The 27629-nt window shown below is 42.5% G+C and overlaps 1 long non-coding RNA gene across 1 annotated transcript; it reads left to right on the forward strand.

The window, feature by feature from the left end:
* The first annotated feature begins 12530 nt into the window (after positions 1–12530).
* Positions 12531–27155, forward strand: LOC142775840 (uncharacterized). The gene is made up of 3 exons (XR_012887064.1): positions 12531–12786; positions 19320–19529; positions 23677–27155. It is a non-coding gene; the product is annotated as an uncharacterized LOC142775840 (long non-coding RNA).
* Positions 27156–27629: the final 474 nt, after the last annotated feature.

The following is a 27629-nucleotide window of genomic DNA, read 5'->3' on the forward strand; positions in this document are numbered from 1 at the left end:
ACTGCACACACACAGCCCTGACAGCCCACCTTCACGAAGCTGGCGATGGACATCGTGCAGGCTCACGTGCGCGCACGCCGAATCATTACCACGCATTTCTTCGCACGCGCACCGCACGGCCTGCAAGGCGACTCTCCGCGCCAGCCACGCTATCATGTCGGTCCATGGACTCACGCTCCTCTATCAGTGTTGAGTCCCCGTCCTACTCATCAGCTCCAGGCCAAGATAAAATTGAATCGACAAGCAAGGATGAGGCGACCACAAACGGCGCAAAAATGATGCACAACTACAGCCCGGATTACGCACTCGCTGCGACAGGCACGCTGCATCCGTGCTGGCTCGTAACTGGACTCACTTCGTGAACTGGCTTACCTGAGCCAGCAGTGTGTGCTCGACATTTGCCAGTGTTCGCCCCACCAAGTGTTGGAAGTTTATCCTTGGCAAGCTAGACATGCGCTCGCTTTGTGCCCTGCTATTGTGTTTCCAAGCAGGTCACGCTAAAGCGAACACGGATACATTTGTAAAGAATCTTCGTTTGTTTATCAGAAAGAATGTCTGGCTTCCGTGACTTATGATTCACGGATGTGAGATGAAGCAGGAGTAGGGACGATAACAGCATGTAACAACACACAGCTGGCATTCTCTCTCTCGGTCTCAATTTATATTCTTTCAGATTTAGAATCTTCTACGTACTGGTGACTAAAACTTGGCGTAAACATGAAAGAAAAGGCCATAAGTAAACGGAAAAGTCGTCGTTCTTGCAATAAACAATGCAATTAGTTGTTTATTTCAATGTGCACCAGCAGCTTTATTATTATTTAGAAGTCACAATATACTACACATTCTCTGACCCTGTCTATATTTCTAAAAAGATGCACATCATTTCATCCTGTTTTGATGCATTTATTACGGTCATAACAATAAAAATGGCAAATAAAAAGGCTAGCGTGACGTTTTTTATGTAATAATGCATCAATGCAATGGATGGTGGAGCTGACGCACACATTATTCGGCACACATACGTTAGAGACACCTCAAACAAGTTTCGAGTTCACTGGTCTTCATATTTTATACGATTTCGCACTTCTCAAACAGAGGAGTGTTCCTGCAACATGAGCAGTCCTTGTGGCCAAGATACCCATGCATGAAGTTCGGGCGTTCACGCAGCCAGTAATTTATTGATCGACCTGTTTGACTGGCTTAGCAACTGCCTCACAACAAGATATTCTATAAACAATTTCACCTGAGCACTCCATGTACTACGTTTACCCAGGCAATGATGGATAGCTTTGAACTACATACGCGCGTCTCTCATAATCCTATAGTGGTTTTGGGACGTTAAACCCCACAAATCAATCAATCATTTAAACTACATACGTGATCACACAAGTCAACATTTTTTCATACCTAGAGAAGTGTGTTTGCGTCAGCCGCTCTACAGTTTTTTTTAGAATATCAGACGCCTTATGAACCTAATCAGGTATGACGGCAAACTCATCTGTTACGTCAGTAGTAATTCGACGAGAAGTGGCTCCGCCAACCGCACCTCCTTTGCATCGTGATCGGAGACGCCAGCTGCTCCAAGCCGTTAACTCCGGTAAATTCTTTCGCCAAAACCTCACGAGAGATTCGCGCCGACATGCATTTTCGATTTCTCGCTTCACGAGCTTAGAGCACGTGGTAATAAAGAACAACAGGACTCGTTTTGTTTTTTTTATATGCGCAAAAAGGGGTGAAAACAATTTGCAGATTGAGAAAACTTTGCCCGGTGTTCTCAGGAACTTCAGTATTTATTTTGGCCTCTTCCATGCATCATTAATCAATGTGCAGCCCGCAAAGCTAAGTAACCAGTCTGTTACACGTACGTCTCAGAAGATGAAAAAATATTAAGGCAGCTTCAAATCAGTGATGCCAAAGCTAAAAAAAGCGCGGAGCTGGATATACTTCCTTGTTTCTTTCTCATTCTGTCTCCCTTTTCTGCCTTTTTTACGTTAATGTTTATTTCTACTTGTTCATTTTTTCCTTCTTTCTCTTCTTCCTTTTCTTTTGCTCACTTTCTGTTTCTCGTTTCCTCTTTCTGTTTATTTCGCTCTCCCTCACAATATACATGTTTATTTGATTTTCTTTCTTGCTTTCTCTATCTCTCTCTCTGTGCTATAGTTATCTCGTCCATCAGAGGTACTGCATCCCTCAAAAAAATAAATCGGTGCACAGAAGATCAAGAAGAGGATGAGGAGAGTGCATGCCGGTTCGTCAAGGAGATAGTTTTTGTTCGGGACTACCGGAGTCTCTTCTAGCTTAAATAACTCCGCTGTTAAAAAGTAGGATTTATCGCTTTCTAATTTTCACTCGCTTATATCTCCATGGCGAGGGGCCTAAGTATATACGTTCTTCACAAGCTTTACAAAAAATAAATAACCCATTATGAGCAAACGTTTGCTGCTGAAAACTAATATACTAGCTGCACAACCAGGAACAACACTTTAGCTAAGCACGCTCCTATTATTCACTTACGTCTAAAAATAAAATACCAATACTTCGGCTGCCATAATAGTAGCGTTGCGAGTAACACCGGCACCTACCGGTGAGTACAGAGCGTTTACAGTAGTACAGCTAGACTCGACACTGCGGCGACTAAAGACAGAAGATACTGTCACAAGCTAGCTGTTCGTTTGTTTGTTCGTTTTTTAGAAGAAAGACGAATGTTTCGCCTGAGCGACTACTCTGCGCCATGGTAGTGGGACGGAGAAAAACAAAAAGAGCGGTAAGTGACGCCGATGAGAGAATAGAGTACATATTCATACAGGGTCGGCATGGTATACTGTAAATGCTCACTAAGTAGACAGTCAATTTCAGCACGCTGTGATTGCTTGGATATTGAGTGCCAATGAGCCCACATAAAACTGAACAATGTCTTGGGTCTTCATCAAGTCAGTGCACACTGAAACAGACAGCCCACTTAGTTGAACACTTACAGAGCATGCACACTCCAGGTTCATAAGACTATAGGGCGCTCTGAAGTCGTGCTCCTATGACCACAGCTGCGTTGTTGGCGTCAGGCGAAGGACCGAACACAAGCTAATACGGTACTGACCCATTATGAACTCGCGCAATAGAATATCACAGTTTTTCGGTCGTTCCAGTGTATATGCTAGAGCAAAACAGGTGTTCAAGTGCTTCAGGCACCTATTGCAGTGATTGCAACTGGGACCGGAGTCACTGCATTCGATGGTGAGCACATATTGCCTCGTGAATGCGACACGAAGACGAATTCGATTAAGGGCACTAGAGTTGTTCTGCTTCAATTTCTGACGCATGCGGAACACAATTTTCTTGATGTCATCTGTGCAGACTCCCCTATCATCAATTTAGTTCGCGCCAGGGTTCAAGTGTAGAATAGCACATACACATTGAAGCAGACTGCGTCGTTTGCACCTGTTCCTGAAAACATCATGTGCACTCCAGAAACGGAGCGCGCATGGCGCCTCATTTAAAACTATTTTAGCTTCAGCGACGGCCAACTCATTTCTTATCATTCTAATTCTATTCATTGAAAGGTGGCACGGTGGCCATTTGCAGAGTGGTTGCTCTGCTCCACCCAGTACAAATCCAGAAAGCTCCTTTGTGCATGCTCCTCGTAATTAACCTCGTCCTCGTAATTTTGCCCGTCCAAGCAAGGTAAAAAAAGTGACATCTATGCCGCAAAGGCTAAGCAATGAACACAATAGCAACCAATTGGAAAGTCATGCGCAGAATGGCAAGCAGATCGAAACGTGCCCCGCGTTTCTCACGCAAAAATGACGGGCGAAACGTACTCGCAGGTACAAATGAACGCAAATAGGCGTGTCAGTTCTTACTTCGCTGTCTGAAAAACGTGTTTTTTTTTGCAAACGGAAACTTTGTAACGATTGCAATGACCTTTGTGTGGCGCCCGGTAACTACAACAGAATCATTTCGGTGAAACCCAACGACCAGCCAAGAAGTACGATCCTCCACACCGCGAGATAATAAAGTGCGATCGAGCATCCACGCCTTCCTCTCCACGGGGCAAAGTACGTGGGAGATGAGAGCGCGCGCCGAGTCGTGACGATGAGGGGACGCGCGCTCATGGCGCTATTTTCCTTCTAATGCTGAAAACACAATATTCCCCCCCCCCACCTCCGAGATACCCGTCACCAGTGGTGACTGGTGATATAAATAGCTTTCCGTTTGAACATTCAAAGACGTGCTCCTCCATAGCTCGGTGCATGGTTAGCGCTTTGTACTGACGTGTCAGAGGTGCCATGTTCGATTCCGCACACCCGAGTCTTTTTTCTAAAATAATATTTCTTCTGTTTCGATATAAATAGTGTAAGGACGAGAAATAAGACACAACGCCTTTGCTGCAGGCCGGCTGTTCTTATTCTCCCTTCGTCTTCCTCCTCTTCCTTCCTAGCATGCGAGTCTGTGCCAGAGAGAGTTCCAGTTTCGGTTTTCGTCATTACACTCGGCCATGACTGCTAGCATTGTCGTTGGGCCAAACGACAATGTTCTGGTAGGTAAGGCTAGCTGCAGCAGTTGACAGTGCTTCAGGTGGGCGAGGTTGGCTACATCGTCGTGGTCGGTCTCGACCACGCTGGAAGTTTGTCGAAATTGGCTCCGGCGGCCGACACTGGCTATGTCGTCTGGGTCGTTCACCGTGTCGTGATGGAGACTGGGTCCTGTGCGCGCGCGGAGCTGGCGGTAAAGTTTTTGGTGGGTGGGCTTGACTTTGTCGCCGTGGTCGAACTCGTCCATGATGCAACGTTTCCTGACAACTCGTAGAATGCAGTTCAGGTGGACGGCCCTGACTGTTCCGGCAAGGTCGCAGAGTAACCTGGAAACGCTGGTGTTTGTCCCACCGTCGCTGGTGGACTGAACTGCAGCGGGATGCCCTGCGAGGCAGCCATGATGACGTTTGGGCCATTTCTTGAAATGAGATGGGACGCAGCTCATGGTTGGGCATAAATACCACAGCAGAACTCCCAGACGTAGTCGAGCCGGTGGCTTCTGGCGAACTGTCATGTGCAAACATCGTATGCTGGGAGGAAACAGCAGGAGGGCTGGTCCTCGGCAAGTTCTCGATGGCAGTGGCCTCAGCGTAGCTAGGTATCTGGGCTTTCTCGAAGGAAACGTTCCTTGGTAGCCGAGTGTCTGCGTGGCTGAGCATGATCGTGGTCTGGTAGGGTTCAGTTGTGTCTAATACAATAGGATTGAGTGCCTCGATGTCCTCAGACGACGAGCGCGAGGGCCGTATCTCCGGACGAAGGTCTGGTGGGGGTATTTTCAGGTCGAATACCGATGCAGAGTCCGGGACCTGTAGTGTAGGATTCCAGCCACTTCGGTCAGGGTCAGCAGCAGGGAACTCCTGGCAGCATTCCGTTGACGAGCTGCAACGAACGATTGCAGCCTCGAGGCGGGGCGCTGCCTGGGCTCCATCCTCGGCCTCGGGGAAGATCGAGCTGGACTTGCTGGAGTCACAGGAAATCCGTCCGAAAGCGGCAATCAGGGCTGCACTCCATTCTGCCCAGGACTGCTGCCTGACGCCTTCGTACCTGTGCCATGCTGCGGCAGCATCCCGCAGGCGATCTATGGCCATGTCCCACTTCTGCTCTTCAGTCGTTCCGAGAGCGTTGACGGTTGCCACCCATTCCTCGGCGTCGTCCTGGAAGCCGCGAAATTCCGGTAGCGCGAAGGAAATCGGCGATGGCGGGACGGCGGGCAGAACTCCGAAATGTGCCCCCGCCAAGCAGTTCACTTGCTCCGATACCTCCGCGAGAGAACGCCGGAGATTGCGACGGTTCTCGGGCGAGCTTACCTCGAAGTTTTGTGCGGCGGCCGCAGCCAACATGGCATTGAGTGCGCACAATGTTGGCAAGATGGCAGGACATAGCTTGGAACTCGACGCTATGAGGGCGTTGGTCGTGACACGGAGTTGCGCGATGGTATGCTGCAGCTCCGCTGCGCTGTCGTGTGATCCGCACGAAGAGCCAAGGCCCGCCTCTGCGGAGGATACAGTGACTGCGGTATTCGAGGTGGTACAATTCTTGACCAAGGACGCGTGGACGGCGTCCCTTGGAAATCCAGCTGTGGTCGGATTCGTGGACATGGGTTCCAGGGCGCTGGAAGCGTCAACGACGTTCCCAGGCAAGCGGAACCCGTGTGATGAGTTGTGACCTGGTACTGTGGCGTAGATGAAGCGGTCTTGCGCCGCCGGGTAGGCCTCGACGCCGTACACGGTGGGTGCTTGAAGCGCCGACAGGTTGCCAGGTATGGAGGAGGCATGTACGCCATCCCTAGGTGAGAGAGGCCCGTGCGCATGGTTGCCGCGACGTGTCGCGTCCCAGGACAAGTTTCCCGGAACCACAACGGAGGCCTGGACGCCATCCGTCGGTGCTGGGATCGATGCTGGCCGCGACGGACGCCTTGCGGGTCCCATCAGCGAAGAAGCGTGACGGCGAGGAGGCCTTGACGCCGTCCCCGAACGGTGGTGTCAGTAAACAGCTGCCGAGGAGGGCTTGACGCCGTCCTCAAGCGACGCTTACCGCGGCTGCACGTCGGCGGGCGTTCTGGATGACGAAACCGAGACGTAAGCCGTTTTCTTCGTCGACTGCGCCATTGTAAGGACGAGAAATAAGACACAACGCCTTTGCTGCAGGCCGGCTGTTCTTATTCTCCCTTCGTCTTCCTCCTCTTCCTTCCTAGCATGCGAGTCTGTGCCAGAGAGAGTTCCAGTTTCGGTTTTCGTCATTACAATAGATACGTATACATATACGGTAAGTGACGGCGGCGCCCACGCCAACTCTGGCGGTAAAATCCCGCCGAGAGTGTCCACATAACTGCTATCACAATAAAAAAACAAACAATTAAGTGACTGCTAGCACGAGGTTGAGCACCTACTTGGCAATCATAACGATGGTTTATGCAAAAGTGAGCTCACGTACAATTGACGACTTCCATTTTTTTATATTGCGAAATATAAAGTTGGCACATTTTGCGTAAACAGACAATAACCCCGCGAGGTGCAGCGTGTGTACACGAATATCGGGCAAAAGCTGCAATCACACACACTCTCGAGGCAGCTCGGATTACACCGGGGCTATGCCTCAAACCAATGGCGGCGGGACATATGACGGGTAGCTGTCCAGAGGCGGCACCGTGAAGTCTCCAGCCGCGCGTCAAGATTCCCTGCGGCCCGCTTTGACCGGCGGATCACGTGGCAGCTTGAGCGCCGCTCCGGGCGGCTAAGAAGCAGTGAGCAAACAAGAAGACGCGCTGAGTTTAGCCGATGCGTGCCGAATAAACAAGAGGGCCGTCGAAGAAAGACGGGTCCGCCATAGGAACGCGCTCACATCACTCGAGCACGTTTCTGGTAAATTAGAGCTGGCGAGCCGATTCTTGTTCCTTGACGAGATAAACGGGCCGTTACTTCGCGGCCGGATGATGACAGTACAATCAGAGGAGCAACATGATCGACGAAGGGGAAAGCAATAAAGAGCGTCACCAGTGGCCTGCACAGTCGCAGGAAGCCATGCATTGCTTTTTAGATAATTGGTGCGTGCTCTTCGGAGCACACGAGGGCGCGCCCGCAGGTCGACATAAGATGACTCCGCATGGCCGCAGCCGCGTGTCCATCTGCACGCACTCAATTAGCGAGAGTAAAATAACGAGAAACGTAGTGCCCGCACATTAAAGATATTGCTCATTGAGGCAGCGGACGTCCGAGGGCGCTTCCTGGAAGCTCCGAAGCATCCCTGCGTTAGTATGACATCGTCACCGATAACGTGGAGACTGGCGGCTCTCTCTTAGAATAGAAGATGTCTAAGTTGTTTAGGCCGCAGGAAAAAACTCTGTCGTGCACAGAAAGCTATCACCATCCTGAACGACCTCGACATAATATGGCATTTCGCGTCAACTGGCGACGGGTTTGAGGAAGGGAAGTAGGATGAGATGAGACTAAAACTGAAGACAAGGAGGAGAAGCAATAAATAAAACTAAAATTTCTTCGCGAGGTCAGATTCAAACCTGCGTACCCACAGTCCAACCCACAGGCCCAGCTTTTGACTATCCAGGCAAGAAATACAGAAAGAAACAGAAATAGAAACGGCAGAAAGAGAAATACCGAGAGAGACAAAAATAGATATAAAGAAAAAGATAGAGAGATATGCATAGCATTGTATAGTATTGCAAGTGAGTGGTAAGTGGCCGTGACGGTGAGGAAGAGGGTAAAAAACAAGAAAGAGACAGAGCAAAGATAGCACATCCATTCAAACTATAGTATAACAAGGGGTAAGAAAGGAAGTGATTGATTGATTGATATGTGGGGTTTAACGTCCCAAAAACACCATATGATTGTGAGAGACGCCGTAGTGGAGGGTTCCGGAAATTTCGATCACCTGGAATTCTTTAATATGCGACCAAATCTGAGCACACGGGCCTACAACATTTCCACCTACATCGGAAATGCAGCCGCCGCAGCTGGGATGAAAATGTGCTACCCGCTACGCTCTTGTAAGACATTATGTGCCATTCGTTGCACTGTGCATTACGTGCAATTTGTTGAGGCTTAGGGTGGCGACAATAAAATTATGCTGAGGCTTTTATATAGAGTTGGAGCATTCAATGACCTACTCGTTACGCAGTTCGCTTTGTGAGGCTTGTCTGCCACGCAATGGACCCGGGCTTGATTTCCCTTGTGAATCCGGCATTTATTCATTTATTTATATTTTTTTCCTATTTCGCGCGATAGTGACACTGGAGGCAGACAATTACTGTGCCAGAATCGGTACTTGTGATCTGATAACAGCTTTTACAGAAACAATTGTGCACGTGATGCGTCTTGGCATTTCTTGACCACGCTAACTTGAATATAGGTATACTATATAGGCTCCCTTTAGTGCACGCAGTAACTAATTTGGGCAGTGCGTGCTCGGATGAAATATTTTCTACGACACTGGCAAGTGTCGACACATTCATTGACATGTGGGGTTTAACGTCCCAAAACCACCTTATGATTATGAGAGGTGTCGACACATTCTATAAACAAAACACACAACGCAAAGAACATCTCACATTAGTCGGTTCACCAAAGCCGAAAACTCGGCAAAGTTGGTACCCTCTTTAAATCAAAAAAAAATTATGATCTCAGCGTATATTTTGGAAGTGAGGTATTCAGGTACAGTGGGTGTCAAACGCATGGTAAAGCCTCTCTTGGGTGGCAATGAGCGCACGCAGGAGCCCAAAAGTAACTATGCTTAATTGGGGTTTCTCTAATACTACACGCTCATTTATAAAAGATACAAGACGACGAAAGTGTAGGCACTTGCAAAGGTCGCAATGCAAACTTGCGTGCAACTCTATCGCGGCACCGGTGCCCCACCTCAGTTTTTATAGATTTCGGAGGCGCTGGTGATCTACGCAGAGCAAAAAACCACGACGTGTCTCCGGCGGCATCATGTTACATGATAGGCGAAGAGCCCCTGGAAAGCGGACTTTCTTTGGTCCATTCACTTGCTCTTTTTCAATGAGTGGCGTGTTTCCCTACTGAAACGTTCCGTATGAAATCTCACGGAAAATATATGGACTCCGTAACATTTCCTTATGCTACATACGGAAAAAATATGGAGTTTTATGGAAATATACGGAAGTTGTATGGCATTTACGGAAGGCTTCTTATGGAGTATAAGGAAGGATAAGGAAATTGTATGGCGTATACGGAAAGCTTTTTATGGAGTATACGGAAAGATAAGGAAAATGTATGGCATATATGGAATGCTTTTTATGGAGTATATGGAAGGATAAGGAAAGATAAGGAAACTTATGGAGCATACGGAGAGTTCATGATGGAAGATATGGAAGGATAAGGAAAGTGTATGGAGTGTACAGAAGCTTTCATAAGAAAAATGCAGAATGTAAGGTCTTACAGAAATATACAGATTTTGTAAGGTGCTTACAAAAATGTGCAATAGTGTATGAAAGGCATGTGGATTGTTGCAAAAATGTGGAAACTCTACAGTTGTCACATTTTAAGCAGGAAATTCGAGCTCTATAAAGTTATAAATGAATGCACAGTGACATATATAGTACAAAAGAATAACGCAGGCTAGTCTGTGTTGTCAGTCACCGCTGTTCGCCCTTTTCAAGAATGAATACAACTTCTGCAGATGACCAGGTGCTAAAGTCTGTCACACGGAAATGTGTCATTCACAAGGAATGACAATAACTGTCATTTTACTTGCATGCTGTCACACGAAAACAAATCAAGCAAAAAAAGCATAACTTCAAGGGCTCGTTTTTTGGTAGAAACAATAATGATGAGAATTAAATTGAATGTGAATGAACTTTTCAATATTAATGAAACTGTTCTCATTAACATTGGCAATAAGAAATGTCATTTTAAAATATCGACCATGAGCTTAGCTCTCCTGAGCACCGACAAAAGAAATGAAAATCTGTGAAAACTAATTGCATGTAGCCTAAAAATAATTTTTATTGATAGTATGTGCTTCTACAATATAAATACAGCTATACACTACTTGCCACAGCTTCCTCGACAGAAATGAGGTAGGGGCAGAGGGAGTGGTCAGAAAAATAATTAAGTATGAGAGCACAACTGATATGTACAAACACATAATGGTGCTTATCACTGATGCACGGATGGTCGTGTATAGAGCTGGGTCGTTTTCAGATTTTCAAAAGCATTGTTTCAGACCACCATGCAGATTACGCTTCAATTGTAGTGCTACATAAGACACAACTTATGGGCCAGCTTTAATGAATAAGAAGATTATAGGTTAAACAAATGCTTTAAAATATATCATATCATGGCTGCATGGACGCATACAAGCTATGTAAAGCGCAATAAAGTGAGGACGCATGAGCTTCTTTTGATGCTTCAGTTCTACATAGATGCTTCAACTGTGCTGCAAAGAAATTTAACCAATGTCTGTGTGTGCAACATTGTCCATTTTAAACTATCTATATGTATATATAAAATTCATACTGCGAGTTAAGCTACGTAGCACTCCATAACTCTTCCTTTTATTAAGGGCAATTTTTCAAACAATCGACATTATTCATTTTCTGTCTGATGACTTCGTGCCCGCAATTCTTGGTTTGGCTCGATCACAATTGTGCAGCCCTTATTTTGGAGGAATCAAAAAACATCAACCAAAATATATTTTGGAACTGCTTCTCGGTGATATTGCCTTCCCTCAACTGCCACAGCTTGAGATGAGTCATATAGCAAGTCTCGTGCATACCTAGGGCCTACCCTTGAAGAAACTGGTCCGGCTGTGAAATGCTCAGTTTTTTCTCAAATAAATTTTTTGCTTTGAGTTTTCTCACTTCTCGAGTCCCTTTACAATCAGGCAGACCCATTGTTCCCCTTAGTCCTTAATTTTGTTATATTATGAAATAAATAAAAAAAATTATAATGAAAATAAAAATCATAATAACTGTTGCGCAAAAAACAGTCCCACATACGTACTTGAACGCAATATTGCTTTTATTTTGTTTTAGAACCTAAGGCATTAGAAAAGATAGCAGTACAATAAAAACGTTGAAAAAAAACAAAAAAATAAACTTGGCGGGACTCGAACCTGCGCCACTTAGTTGTGCTCGCGTACGTGAACTGAGTGCGTTAGCTTGCTAAGCTATTCGGGCTGAAGGTAGCACGCGAGTTTGTTATGTAGATAAATTTGCTTTTTACACGCTATGTGTTCGCATATTTATGTACGATATGCGATCGTATCTATTGTTGTGTGCATATGTTTTGGGATTGTATATACGTCACATGCTTTTCGCATGTCTTTCCACTATAGATTGCTGCCCCGCCGCAGATGAAAACAAGTATTTTTACACCCACACACAAGCTTGAGCAGTTGAAGGTTGTTTCCCGGGGCTCTCTTGCGATTGAGTCGGCCACCACAGGGAATTAGTCCCTTAATCCCTGCATCTAGCTGTATTCCACTTAGTAGCTCTATCGCTTGATGACAAATCAAGCGCGGGGCGCGACGCTATTGCGCACAACCATGCCTCGCGTAGCGGCGACATCAGCTGATTGCGCCGGCCGGCTTGCTTCGATTTGCTTCAGAGCAAAGAAATGCCATACCTTAAAAGATTGCGTACTGCACTATGTCAAAATGTTACTGCTTTGTAGCCATCCTATGATTCATTGAGAATTGATAACTCTGATATCACTACTGTAGAGCTTTGCGTCGGCGACACGCACCGAACGTGAAACCGCACTACGTCTGTCGTAGAAGCAGTAGGAGGCTGTCGTATGCTAGAACAAAAACAAAACAAAGACCTGCGAAAATATTCATAAGTTGTAACTTGTTTTTTGAATAACCGTTTATCACTTTTAAAGTTATTTTGCTAGATAACATACATTTTTCTTTTCAGTTTATAGCAGTGACAGATGTTTTTTTTATTTTTCTCACACAGATATCCAAGTCAAATCCATTCACAGGTAAAGCCACATGTTGTTTGTCTTCTTTGTTTCTGTGGGCATGCCGTTTCGGTGCATGTCTCATGTGTTCGCGCTGCTACACACGAGAGCACGAAATGTTAAATTTACGCAAGGAAGCGCCGTTCACCGTTCGTGTGATGTGCTAAGATTGCGCCCTATTTCCCGCGGTTGTCCGAGTGCGGATCAAGTGCGAGTCGTCCAAGGAATCGGCGGGTTGGGCGGGCGCTCGAAGGACTCCGAGGTGACTGCTGACGCCTGTGGTCGCTTCCCTCAGGACAGTGTGAAAGAAACTAAAGGTAAGGGGGACACTTTTTTATGTAGACCAAGTATGCCACTCAGTGCAAGTGTGTGTTGCTGCACTCGAACGAGGCGTCGTGAAACGGCAACCTTACGCGCCTTTGCGAGTGCAGTTGCCGATTCGCTTTGACAACGCTAACGCCAGCAGAGCCATGGCGCATCGGCGCGGCCTTACTGGAGCTAATTCGAGACAACTGCGGCAACATGCATGTGTATGGTGATCGATTTTTTCATATGTGCAATGTAGTGAGGAAGACGCACACGGCGCTTGCTACGCTGTTGATTAAACGAAGCCGGCAGTGCCATTTGATGCAAAGCAGCATTTTGTTTACGTTCGCGGGCGATACAATTTGTAACTTGGCTCGATTCACCTAGCCAACCGCCTAAGTGGGTTGATTAGCATACGTTCACGGTGGAGCGTTATTATGCCCCTAAACAGTGGCGTGTGCTTGTTGAAAGATATAATGTGTGTGCCCAGTGTAGAGAGAGAGAGAGGTGTTCGTGCAATCTGCATGTGTACCTGCAAGACGCCTTTGCTTGTAACTAATAATGTACCGGCCAGCACCTACATTGTACGCCTGACTTTGAAGAAAACTTGCATGCACATTGTGAGATTTTGTAATCTGCCAGAGTCGCTTTTTATAAAGTAATACACTGCCAGCATGTTCAAAATATGTTTCGCTGCTGTGTGGCAGGGGTGCGGTTATCCCGCTGTTGTGTAGTTGCTGATGCAAGCACTTATAGTTTTGATGCGTTATTATTTCTCATCTAACTCATCAGGTGTTTGGCTGTTTCAGCACAAACAAGGCAAAGAGAGAAGGAAGACGGGTAATGACAGGACCAGTGCCGACTTTTGTTTGCAGGAGAATACCCTTGTTGGTGTATTTATTGTGACAGCCTTTCTGTGTTGCTTTTTTGCCCAATTTATGCAACAACACGGTTGTCAGCAATATGAGAGAGAACACTGAAATTAGCTTTTAAAGATCATGGTGACTAAATGCCTAGTAACTCACAGCACAAAGTAACAACAAAAGACATCAGTATGATCAATGTAGATGAGTACAGTCTTGCATCTAAAAAATATATTGTGCAAAATGTTGCCTAAGTAAGAAACCTCTCTATGTTTGCAAATAGTGTGACGTCACTTCGAGCACCGTGCCAGCCATTCCCTCCCTCTGTACAAGGGCTGGGTGGCAAGGAAGTTGTTTGTGACGTTCCTGATAGATCACTTAGATGTATGCGATTCTAAACCTGTAGCCTAATATATACGTAATCTTTTGTGCAGTTACATCGCTGCATCTGACACCTACAACTTATTCGCATATTTACATTGCTCCCTTAGGACCTAACATGCAAACTTGTTGTTTGCATTGTCACTTCATGAATATCGAGCGGTAAAGGTACCGAGTATATGTGAAACAAGAATCTCTGCTTATTACATGAAGAAATATGAGGCCTTCGATAAAACGAGTTATACCTTTATAGAGCTTGCGTACTCGTCGGGGCGACTCATACATGCAGCTTCAGCAAATGGTATCTTCCAGCCCGGTGACCTCGCAATTTTTTCTGCACACAGCGCAAACACCGAGATGTACCCACTCGCAGATGGCCACGTCAAGTGCATATTTACCTTGACTAAAATGTCGAATCAAGTTTTTTCATCGACCGGTCCCTGCCATGAGTGCTAGTCTTTGCAAACAAGACACATTGTTATTGACACTGCACACACCACACTCAGTATTCTCAGTTGAACCGATATTCTCAATACCTTTCAATGCACACTACATGCCGCAATCAACAGTGCACATTTTTGAAGACTATGCCACTGTTGCTCGCACAGGCCACCACGTGTGTTCACTTCTTCAAGATAAACAGACAGCGTGGCAAATATTTTACCACACAGTTTACCACACAGCTGGATGTTTGCTGACACATACTACAGCTAATGTCGATATTGTAACGTGAAGTGTAAGCTTTGAAAAATTAAAACTTGCCCCAAACACCGCACGACTGTACCGGACTGAGCCACCAGCGGGAGTGTTTTTCCAGCCACACCTTTTACATGTGCCAGTGACATCATGCTGTGACGTACCTCGGTAGGGGCCTATTGCTGCATACTTTATGTGAATGAGGGTCCTGTTAGTGAAAGCAGGCATTGTTGATTTCGTAACTTGTTCATGCCCAACTGGACCTTCATTTGCACAAGTTGTCTGACTGATATTCAGGCGAACTTTTGTGTAATAAGTTATACAGTTGGCAGTCTGTGCTTGCCCCATACTGTTGTTACTGGTGTTTCTTGTTGTTACTTTGCACTGCTCATTACTACTTACCTACACAAACTAGCCTATCTTGCCGTTGTATTGGACAAGATGCAGCAGGCAAGTGCGATAGTGTTCATAACTCTAAATTCTCGAGCAAAATTTATCGTTTCATAATCAGTTAGTTGCATTCATATCAGTACATTATAAGAAATCATTGATTAAACATGAATCCGTGTTCCTTTACATAATGCTCACAACTTTTATATCAAATTGAATGGTGTTTATAAAAAACATGGGTTTTAGCTAAACTTCATGCTCTTTTCTCGAAGAGCTGACAAAACGCTATTGCATGCTTACTTGCCATGAATTGGACTGTGTTCTAAATACATTGCAATTCTTCACCGGACTGCCAGTACACTTCACATTGGGGGAACATTTAGTAACTATGGATTGATTAATTAAGAACGGAAAGAAAGAAGCGGCAGGCCGGGATACTTGATATTGGCATCCGTTTTGCTACCCAGCGCATTATCATGCAAACTTCCTATAGAGTGGTTATGCGTCTTGCATGTGTGTCTGTAAACCAAGAACTTTGGGTAGAACTATATTTATCTTACAAATGGTTGCACGACTGTGGAGGCTTTAGGGCTGCTTAGGAATGGTGGAATCCCTGGACATGTGTTCAACCTTGCTGCATCAGCTCCTTGGTGTTTTCACGGCATCTTTACAGATGTGTTGGGTGAGTAAAGCAAGCAGGTTTCAACACAAGAAAAAGTATAATATGGCAGCACCTCTTGTGCGGGCTTTACATCCCAAGTATATCAAATATTTATCTTGCCTTGTGGCCTGTAATTTTTAAAGAGACACTTCTTTTTGCTTTATATTTGAGTCTTGATGCTTCGACAGCAATGTATTTGTGTTTGACAGCAAGTGTTCTTGAACAAATAACTGACCTCAATAATGACAAAACACCCTTCATACTTGGTCCTTAGCATAAGCTAGTACTTATCTGTAGCAGATTCAATTATTCATTTTTTGCTGGGATGATAATGGGCAAGTAGCAAAGGCAAGTTCAGATTGGAGTGGTCGGTGACGTCTGTTTAGGCTCTGCCTTATTGCTTTGCAACCAGAGTTACTTGTGGCCACATATACAATGAAGCCACATGACGTGCATTCTAAATGAGATTACCATATCACATTTCACTGCATCTTAGTATGTGCCAAACAAATGCATATATCATTAGCTTGCCACTATAAAGGGATCCTAAACCAACACAAGGTTGAAATTTAGTCGTGGTGTTGCAGCTGTGTATGACTCTACAATGGATACATAGCCGTGATAATTTGTCTATATGTTGTCGCAATAGTAATGTTACACACATTGTACGATACAAAAGAGGTCCTCGCTTATTTCGCTTTTTTTCGCTATGCTTCTTTCTTGTGTCTTCTTGCCATGTGCTCCTCCTCACTGTACAAGGAGCAAGAGCAGTGGGCATACAAACACGTATTTAAAAAAAATGTTGTAAGGTGAGCACTGAGAAGCTGAACACTTCCAAAAGGCTCAAAGAGGTAAAGGTATTGTTTCTAGCTGCTTTTTGGGCACCCACAGCTAGTTGTGCTGCTGCAGTTAAAAAATAAGTTAAATGTTAAAAATTAATTGGAGATGGTTTGGCACCCATAATTGCAGTTACATACAGAACTAGGTTTCAATGCGTAAGCAAAATCTGTTTACTCTAAATCAATCCTAATGATATCTGAAATTCAGGAAATATTCACAGAAAAGCTCAGGAAAAGGCTAAGTGGTTGCCCCTTGAATGTGAAGGAGATACCCTTCTTCTAAAAGGTCAATAGACAGTCTAGTAGTCTCGATATTACATGCACTATAAAATATTCTGGTGTGGTGCTTTTCATGCATGTTATAATGAGAGGGTTTTTTAATAGAACTGTTGTCACTTTGCCCTGCATTGCTGAAATTGTTCAGATAGTTATAATACATGAATCACTTTATGCCTTTTGATTTTATGCAAATGGTTTGCTTACCCAGTCGGTTTAACTTGATTTGGATAAAATCATAAATGATCTAAAATTTTTTTACTATACAGCAGGTTTATTTTTAAAATACGCGACCATTGATGTGAACTCAGTTGGTGGCGTGCTTGATTAATCCTTCACTATCACCACTCTAACTACACCTGCTACAGTGCATAGTGTGACAAAAGTAATGGTACTTAACATTACTGGCAGCATACACTTTTATGTCTCAAAATAGGTTAAAAAGCCTGGTAAAAATGTGTGTACGTTTTTTTTTCGCTCCAACTAATAATTCTGGTCTACTCAAAGTAGCTTCCACTCTTTTAAGTTCCTCAAACTTTTAGGTGTTCAAAAGAAGTATCAATGCCATATACTTTCTTTGTCAGCCTACTCACCACTCTAATAATGAGAATTACCCGACAACATTACCCAGTAAAATAAAGGGATGTTATAAAAAGTAATGTCAATTCAATTGTCAAAAAACGTTGCCAAGTTACGTTATTGTTCACTTTTCTTTTCACAATTTTGTTAAAGTTACTTTTGATAACATCCCCTATAGTTTGTTTGGCATCATTTTCTGCTAGTTCTCATTATATTGTGTTCAACAAAGACAACAAACCCTTAAATTTATAGTTCTTTCCTTTACTCATGAATCTGAAACAGTGAATCTCTGTAATCTTAGCAGTGTGTGACTTGTTTTTTTTTTGATCAGTTGTGCTTGTGTTCAAGTACATGCATTTAGGTGGGAGGGCGAACTATTGCCTCCTCCTGTGACTAGCAGATTTTCTGAGAACGGACAGATGCATAATGCTGCCAAAGAAGTATAGGAATATTGGAAGTAATCGTAACGTAATTGCAATCGTAATGTAATTGCCAGTAGGCAAAAAAAAGGTGTCCCACACTCGCCATAATGGTAAACGGCAGCGCTGACTGACTCTTCCATGTATAAATGCACATATATACCGTACAAAATGGAAGAGGGATAGCCGCCATGGTAGCTCAGTTGATAGAGCATCGGACATGTTATTCGAAGTTCGCAGGCTCGGTCCCTGTACAGGGCAGGTTATCTTTCTTTTTTTTTCCTGCCCCGCCACGGGGTCTAGTGGCTAAGGTACTCGGCTGCTGACCCGCAGGTCGCGGGTTAGAATCCCGGCTTTGGCGGCTGCATTTTCGATGGAGGCCGGAATGTTGTAGGCCCGTGTACTCAGATTTGGGTGACGTTAAAGAACCCCAGGTGGTCAAAATTTCCGGAGCCCTCCACTACGGCGTCTCTCATAATCATATGGTGGTTTTGGGACGTTAAACCCCACAAATCAATCAATATCTTTTTTTCCTTCTACTTTTCTTTCTTCCCAATTACAACACTTCTATTCTTCTTGAAGATTTTCTGGTGTAAAAAAGGTACCTTATAATCTGAAGAGGCAAACAGAATGTGCCAGTGTACGAGTTAGCTCTTGTAGTGGTTACAAGTAAGATATGTTTTGAAGAATAAATCATTATGCCACTTGCCTAAAGAATGGCTACAGAACATGGCGATGGATGCACTTTGTTATTTTTGAATCAAGCTATCTTGTATTCTATTTTTATAAATTACATGGGATACACATGACGGTATCACAAACTTTAACGCCACAAAGATTATGCAGTGAACAATGTTATAAATGCGAAATTGCATAAGGATAAGGTGAAAACTGCACCCTCAACGAGAATGTACAGAAAGCACAGGGTGCAGGCGTCATTCCTTCTGCCCGTGCTTTTCAAGTGCGAGCTGTTTTCACCTCGTTCTGACCGACTAACTAGATTGAGATGTGTTGTTATAGTGCAAGAGGATGCTCCACGGGAAACTAGGTTTGTCTCAAAGTCTGTGTGTGTCTTTCAACCTATATGGGGCCCGGTTCAAGAGTTAATGCAGACCAGATCGTGTAAAACAGGACCGTGTAAAATGGACAATGTAAATAAAATAAAATGCACCATGTAAATAAACAGGATCGTGTAAAATGTCGTTTTCGTGTGCAACTGTAGTTGTGGTTGTGCTGAATGACCTTTTTTTATATACACTACATAACAAACTTGCTTCTTTAGAGTCGAGTGCATCTTCGGATCGATTGTAAATGTTTGCATATGCGAGGCCTTAAGTTTTATAAGAAATTCCTCAGTGTGCCACGAGGAAATGTGTGTTCAGCGAAAATTTGTATATCATTATCTACAACTCTTAAAGCCTCGTCTACAACTTTATGCAGGTTGACCTTGAGCAGAAAACGAGGAGCGGCAGCAGCCCCCAGAAAAGAGCAAGCACCCTCCAAGCTCCCGAAGCTCTCTTCGACAGGAACAGCGAGGTCACTGTGTGGCATTGAAAACCATTGCAAGGAGTGCCTTATCAGTACACTGTGCTGCTCTTTCATCGCAGAAGACGAAGTTGACCACTCCAGAGGAACTTCACGCTGTATATTGTGAGTGCTTCAGTGGTTTTGTTTTTGTCCAGCCAGCAGTTAAGAAATCCTGTGTCAGATTCAGCCAGGATGGCTAGAGGGAGTCGGGCAGGCATGTTTGGACATTTGTCTAGCCAAGTAGTGCCAATTTTCGCACTGGTCCTGTTGGAGTTACTGCCACAATCACAGAAGCTATGTCACCTCTCTAAATGTACAGATGTGGGGGGGAAGATTAGCTGCATTATGTTTTTCTATAACTGATAGCTGCCAACATTCTTCATTTTAAAGGAGTTTCGTTCCTCACTTATGAGTGTAAAGCCGTCTAGAGAATAAATACAACACGTCTACTTCTAGAAGACTCCAAGGCCCTACTTGTAGGTTTTTTCGGCTTGTATCATAAGCACCTCGTTTGGGGTACATGAACATTTTATAAACATGTACAGCGAAAATTTTGGGTGGCTGGTGGTTTTGTCGTTATCTTGTTCCTCGCAGTATTCTTAAGCATGTTGTGCATTACGTTGTCAATCTGGTTCATGTGCATAGAAGACATTACGAAGTTTCAGGCTACAGTATAAAAAGCCTGGAAGCAAGCTATCAATAATTTTTTAACAGAGTTGCTTAATCTGATACATGATACATCACTAAACTTTCGTGCGTATTCATCAATGTAAGCTCGTCTTAGTGTTATCCAAAATGAAGATGTGAGTCGACAGATGGAAACATCTAGTGGGGTAATCAGGGTGAACAGTAGAAGTGCTTCAGACAGGCTGGCCGATGTTGCGATAGGAGGACCTATTTTTTAGAAGTCACCTTGTCATCCTTGGCGTGTTAGTTTAAATGGGGTCCATAATGACATCATCTTTTGGTATAGGCGTGTGTGCCTGTTGGAAATGTTTGTCTGAAAAAAAAACCTATAACACAGAAGAGTGCAGCCCTTGCTTCTTTTCAAGTTAGGTTGGGCTGATACAAAGTGTTCTCCTGTCGGAGGTTGGGGGTAAGGGAAGCAAAAAAAAGATAAATGATAGAAAAGAAGAAAAAAGAAAGAAAAGGGGATTGCAAAGTAAAAGTAGTGCTACACTTCTCCTACTTTGCATCCCCCCTTTTCTTCTTTTTTTTCTCTTGTTTTCTTTCTTCACCTTTTTTGTTACATTTGCATTGTCCTATCTAGTGCATGAATCAATGACACATGGCTTTGCTATAGCAAAGATGCCTATGTGGTGTTGGATTGAACAGTGCATTGTACTTCATTTAGTTAATTACAGACTGATCAGTCTTGCAATAAGTGCTTCCTGTCTATCACCACACATGTTCAATTGAAAAGTTTGTGCTTGGCTCTTAGTATGCAGGTATATAGCTTGTGTCTTGGACTACTCAAAATGAATGTTATTTTGCTGCTGTGTATGGTAATGAATTTATCCAACATGAAAATATCTTGCCTTGTGAACTTTGTCGGACCTGCCTTTCTTTTTCTTTCCTATGCAGGCATTGTATGTGAGGGAGGCAGTAACAGAGAGGTGATAGCTTGAGCTTCGGAAAAATAAATGCTGGCAGTGAGGCAATTAGGCATCAAACATCCCAGCCATTTTGCCAACCGTCCTAAATGTGTTTTGAAATAAAAATTTTGTGCTCGTTTACTGTATTTTTCTGAAAACAGCAAAATGCTAAAGTATATCGCAGAGAACAAAATATTAGGCGACGTTGGTGCCTTCTGGACTTCCCAGGATGTCGTCTGGGTGTTGTTTGTAAAAAGTAAAGTGTTTCAAAAATACTGCCTCTTCTACACCAAATTCGGTCTTGGTATTAAGTAAAGGTGATTGTGTGTAGTGCATGAAGCTCAGTAATATTAGTGCAATTTTTTCGCCACATCAAAAGCAAGGAAGCAGTTCTCTATATATGGCAAGTTATAAGATTACACTTTGTCTTAAAGTAGAAATGAATTTTTTAAGTTTTCTTATGATGGCTGTTTTCTGCATTTGATGTACGACAGCTTCCGTTCCGAAGTTCCCCATGGCCCTCAATAGGAGACTTCAAAAATCATTTTCCTCATTTAAACAAAAATTGTAATGATAACACTTGCCATGTAACAAGAACTGTTTATTTGCTTTCAACTTACATATAAAAGTAATTTTCAATTAGACAAACACACAGCTCAAATTGCATCTCAATGTGGACAAAAACGATTATATAGTGATATTTGTAATCTGGACCTAACATTATTTTTTTTCTTAAAATATAACTTCTGTGCAGTGAGTATTTGTGGCTCAAATATTCATACAAAATGCAGTATTGCCATACAAGAAATGCAAACGATAAACAGTTTGGCTGAATTCTTCAAAGCCTATGTAGCAGAAAAATTGCACTAATGTTACTTGACTTCAAATACTTTAAGAAGTATCTTTATTTATTATGTAGATCAAATTTGATATGGCAAGAAAAAGCGGTACTTTCAAATTTTTCTCACAAATAACACCCGCACGACATTCTGCGAAATTCTGAAGGTACCCACGTGACCACTACTCTTTTCTCTTCAAAACATTTCTGCAAATAACTATTTTCAGAAGAGTAAATTACCATCATTTTTTAAACTATACATCTGTGATGGTCGCCAGGCAGTATGGTTTGTATGTGTGGTGTAGAATAGCCCACTGCAAAAAACAACAAATGGCTGAGCATCCTTTGACGCTCGGGCAATTTCGAAAGCATTTGTTTGTTAGCAGCAATTCAGTTAAGCCCTTGTCTTTATGCTTAAGCCCAGAAACAAAACACAAGTAACTAAAGTAGTCCTAAGAGTCATGTAGTCTCACTGTTCCAAGGCTTGTGGAGCCTAATTTAGTGCAAGCTTCACCATTTTTTAAAAATTCAGATTCAACCAACAGGTTTTGGAGACACAGTGCATTTTCAGCTAACTTGTTTCACACCAGTTACTTAGATAAAAAGCGGAAAGTAGAGGTAAAAATACTATTTTAAAGGCATTGTAGGTAATAACAAAAAGGACTGCTTTCTATTTTTGTGTGGTGCATTGCCTGAACGCTGTGCTTTTTGTGGTATAGTTCATTGTCTAGTGAACATAGGCCTTAAAAACTAACATTAGCCATGTTGAGGTCGATTTCTTGGTTATAGTCATAATAGCCATATAAATACTTATGACTTCAAACTTGATTGTTCTTTTGAAGGTTTTTTCCTTGCATAATGATATTTGAGAGTCTTAGTCAATTTTGTTATAAGAAATTGTGATGTCATAATAGGGTCAGTTTTTGTAGAGTCTTTCAGTTCTACCTTACATTTTACATTCCTAATAGAGCAGTTATTTTCAATATTGGTATTTAAAATGGAATGAGCATGCTGTATGTAGTAAGGTGTAAGCACTTACAGATAGCACATGCACCCAACTTTTGTGTTGGCAGTTTATTTCTGTTATTCTTGATTTATATGTGGGGTTTCACGTCTGAAAACCACTATATGATTATGAGAGACGCCGTAGTGGAGGGCACTGGAAACTTCGACCACTTGGGGTTCTTTAACGTACACCCAAATCTGAGCACACGTGCCTACAGCATTTCTGCCTCCATCGGAAATGGAGCCGGGGTTTGATACCGCGACATGCGGGTCAGCAGCCGAATTTCTGTTACTCTTGACCCCTATATGTGTGACGTTCGGTTATAGTTATTTGGCTTGCACAGGTTTTTAATGGCACCTGCCTGGTCCTGCTTGCTTTCATGGTGATTTTCACCTTCATAAGTTGCATAGGTTTAACTCTCAAAATTGTTCAAGATGCCAATTTTGTGCACAAACTGTATAGTATAAAGGCAGCAGATGTACATGAACACACTATTAAATGAACATTGAGAGCTTTCACTTGCAGTTCCTAAAGTTTTACTGTGCAGGAAGCGTTTAAATCATAATTTCATAAGGACATAATAATCGATTATCTCTACCATTGAAAATCGTGACAACCTAGTTATTTTCACTGTGATAAGCATGCTGTTTTTTTGATGTGGCAGAACTAATTTATACACTCATTCCTTCTATTATTCACATATGCATAACATGAAGGATTGTGTGCCCTAAATTTTCAGTTTCATTCTGTGTGTTATATTTCTTGTGCATGTAAACTATTGTGCTAACATGTGCCTCTGACATTATTTGTGCCAATTATTTTCATTTCCAGGTGCCTATGAAGGACACATAAGTTCTATCGCAGTGACCTTCGAAATTTACAGTGGTGCCGGAGCCTCTAGCAGCATTTTGCCGATCTCCACAAGGCATTCATGAGATAAACACAGCGCCACACTTTCACAGTGTTATGATTATTATTTATGTTTAAACATTTCGTTCTAAAATTGCTGTTACATTGTGCCACCATCCTGTGGCTTAGGTGAAGCTCGTGAAATTGGGGTGCAGTCACCTCATTTGTGTACGATCAACACTGCAATGTCACTATTCACAGCTGGAGCATACAGACAAATAAAAAAACATATTTATTGTAGCAGGGCTGATGTGTATATTAATGCTTCTCTATTGATAATAATAACTTTATAAGTTCTTTAAGTCTTGCATAGAACACTGCATTAATGTGTTGCAATGTAACCACCATTTATGATCGCTAGCATGTTAATTTAGTAGTTTTGTGATGTATTTTATTTAAAAGGTAATTTTGCTTCCACATCACGACAATTAGTAAGATGCCGATGATTCAATTCCTCATCATGCACATTTATGAAATATTGTGATTTGTACACAGTATTGCATGTACTCAAGATGTGCACGTCTATTCAATTTACACATTATATTACTTTGCACTAGATTCAGACGTAACATGCACACATTTCAGTAATTTCCGCATGATACGTCGTTCCATAAGATGCGGAGTCCGCATCATACGTCTTATGCGGAGTCCGCATCATACGTCTTCCATATTCCAATAATTCCGTATGTGAGGTCTCCGCATCTTACGGAACGTTTCAGTTGGGTGATTGTGTGTAGTGCATGAAGCTCAGTAATATTAGTGCAATTTTTTTGCCACATCAAAAGCAAGGAAGCAGTTCTCTTTATATGGCAAGTTATAAGATTACACTTTGTCTTAAAGTAGAAATGAATTTTTTAAGTTTTTTTATGATGGCTGTTTTCTGCATTTGATGTACGACAGCTTCCGTTCCGAAGTTCCCCATGGCCCTCAATAGGAGACCTCAAAAATTATTTTCCTCATTTAAACAAAAATTGTAATGATAACACTTGCCATGTAACAAGAACTGTTTATTTGCTTTCAACTTACATATAAAAGTAATTTTCAATTAGACAAACACACAGCTCAAATTGCATCTCAATGTGGACAAAAACGATTATATAGTGATATTTGTAATCTGGACCTAACATTATTTTTTTCGTAAAATATAACTTCTGTGCAGAGAGTATTTGTGGCTCAAATATTCATACAAAATGCAGTATTGCCATACAAGAAATGCAAACGATAAACAGTTTGGCTGAATTCTTCAAAGCCTATGTAGCAGAAAAATTGCACTAATGTTACTTGACTTCAAATACTTTAAGAAGCATCTTTCCTCAATATGTAGATGAAATTTGATATGGCAAGAAAAAGCGGTACTTTGAAATTTTTCTCACAAATAACACCCCCACGACATTCTGCGAAATTCTGAAGGTACCCACGTGACCACTACGCTTTTCTCTTCAAAACATTTTTGCAAATAACTATTTTCAGAAGAGTAAATTACCATCATTTTTTAAACTATACATCTGTGATGGTCGCCAGGCAGTATGGTTTGTATGTTTGGTGTAGAATAGCCCAGTGCAAAAAACAACAAATGGCTGAGCATCCTTTGACGCTCGGGCAATTTCGAAAGCATTTGTTTGTTACCAGCAATTCAGTTAAGCCCTTGTCTTTATGCTTAGGCCCAGAAACAAAACACAAGTAACTAAAGTAGTCCTAAGAGTCATGTAGTCTCACTCTTCCAAGGCTTGTGGAGCCTAATTTAGTGCAAGCTTCACCATTTTTTAAAAATTCAGATTCAACCAACAGGGTTTGGAGGCACAGTGCATTTTCAGCTAACTTGTTTCACACCAGTTACTTAGATAAAAAGCGGAAAGTAGAGGTAAAAATACCATTTTAAAGGCATTGTAGGTAATAACAAAAAGGACTGCTTTCTATTTTTGTGTGGTGCTTTGCCTGAACGCTGTGCTTTTTGTGGTATAGTTCATTGTCTAGCGAACATAGGCCTTAAAAACTAACATTAGCCATGTTGAGGTCGATTTCTTGGTTATAGTCATAGTAGCCATATAAATACTTATGACTTCAAACTCTATTGTTCTTTTGAAGATTTTTTCCTTGCAATATGATATTTGAGAATCTTAGTCAATTTTGTTATAAGAAATTGTGATGTCATAATAGGGTCACTTTTTGTAGAATCGTTCAGTTCTACCTTACCTTTTACATTCCTAATAGAGCAGTTATTTTCAATATTGGTATTTAAAATGGAATGAGCATGCTGTATGTAGGAAGGTGTAAGCACTTACAGATAGCACATGCACCCAACTTTTGTGTTGGCAGTTTATTTCTGTTATTCTTGATTTATATGTGGGGTTTCACGTCCGAAAACCACTATATGATTATGAGAGACGCCGTAGTGGAGGGCACTGGAAACTTCGACCACTTGGGGTTCTTTAACGTACACCCAAATCTGAGCACACGTGCCTACAGCATTTCTGCCTCCATCGGAAATGGAGCCGGGGTTTGATACCGCGACATGCGGGTCAGCAGCCGAATTTCTGTTACTCTTGCTCCCCTATATGTGTGCAGTTCGGTTATAGTTATTTGGCTTGCACAGGTTTTTAATGGCACCTGCCTGGTCCTGCTTGCTTTCATGGTGATTTTAACCTTCATAAGTTGCATAGGTTTAACTCTCAAAATTGTTCAAGATGCCAATTTTGTGCACAAACTGTATAGTATAAAGGCAGCAGATGTACATGCACACACTATTAAATGAACATTGAGAGCTTTCACTTGCAGTTCCTAAAGTTTTACTGTGCAGGAAGCGTTTAAATCATAATTTCATAAGGACATAATAATCGATTATCTTTACCATTGAAAATCGTGACAACCTAGTTATTTTCACTGTGAGAAGCATGCTGTTTTTTTTTGATGTGGCAGAACTAATTTATACACTCATTCCTTCTATTATTCACATATGCATAACATGAAGGATTGTTTGCCTTAAATTTTCAGTTTCATTCTGTGTGTTATATTTCTTGTGCATGTAAACTATTGTGCTAACATGTGCCTCTGACATTATTTGTGCCAATTATTTTCATTTCCAGGTGCCTATGAAGGACACATAAGTTCCATCGCAGTGACCTTCGAAATTTACAGTGGTGCCGGAGCCTCAAGCAGCACTTCGCCGATCTCCACAAGGCATTCATGAGATAAACACAGCGCCACACTTTCACAGTGCTATGATTATTATTTATGTTTAAACATTTCGTTCTAAAATTGCTGTTACATTGTGCCGCCATCCTGTGGCTTAGGTGAAGCTCGTGAAATTGGGGTGCAGTCACCTCATTTGTGTACGATCAACACTGCAATGTCACTATTCACAGCTGGAGCATACAGACAAATAAAAAAACATATTGATTGTATCAGGGCTGATGTGTATATTAATGCTTCTCTATTGATAATAATAACTTTATAAGTTCTTTAAGTCTTGCATAGAACACTGCATTAATGTGTTTCAATGTAACCACCATTTATGATCGCTAGCATGTTAATTTAGTAGTTTTGTAATGTATTTTATTTAAAAGGTAATTTTGCTTCCGCATCACGACAATTAGTAAGATGCCGATGATTCAATTCCTCATCATGCACATTTAAGAAATATTGTGATTTGTACACAGTATTGCATGTACTCAAGATGTGGACGTCTATTCAATTTACACATTATATTGCTTTGCAATAGATTCAGACGTAACATGCACACATTTCAGTAATATCCGCATGATACGTCCTTCCATAAGATGTGGAGTCCGCATCATACGTCTTATGCGGAGTCCGCATCATACGTCTTCCATATTCCAATAATTCTGTATGTGAGGTCTCCGCATCTTACGGAACGT

The sequence above is a fragment of the Rhipicephalus microplus genome, chromosome X (genome assembly GCF_043290135.1).
Source record: "Rhipicephalus microplus isolate Deutch F79 chromosome X, USDA_Rmic, whole genome shotgun sequence".
Classification (NCBI taxonomy): Eukaryota; Metazoa; Arthropoda; class Arachnida; order Ixodida; family Ixodidae; genus Rhipicephalus; species Rhipicephalus microplus.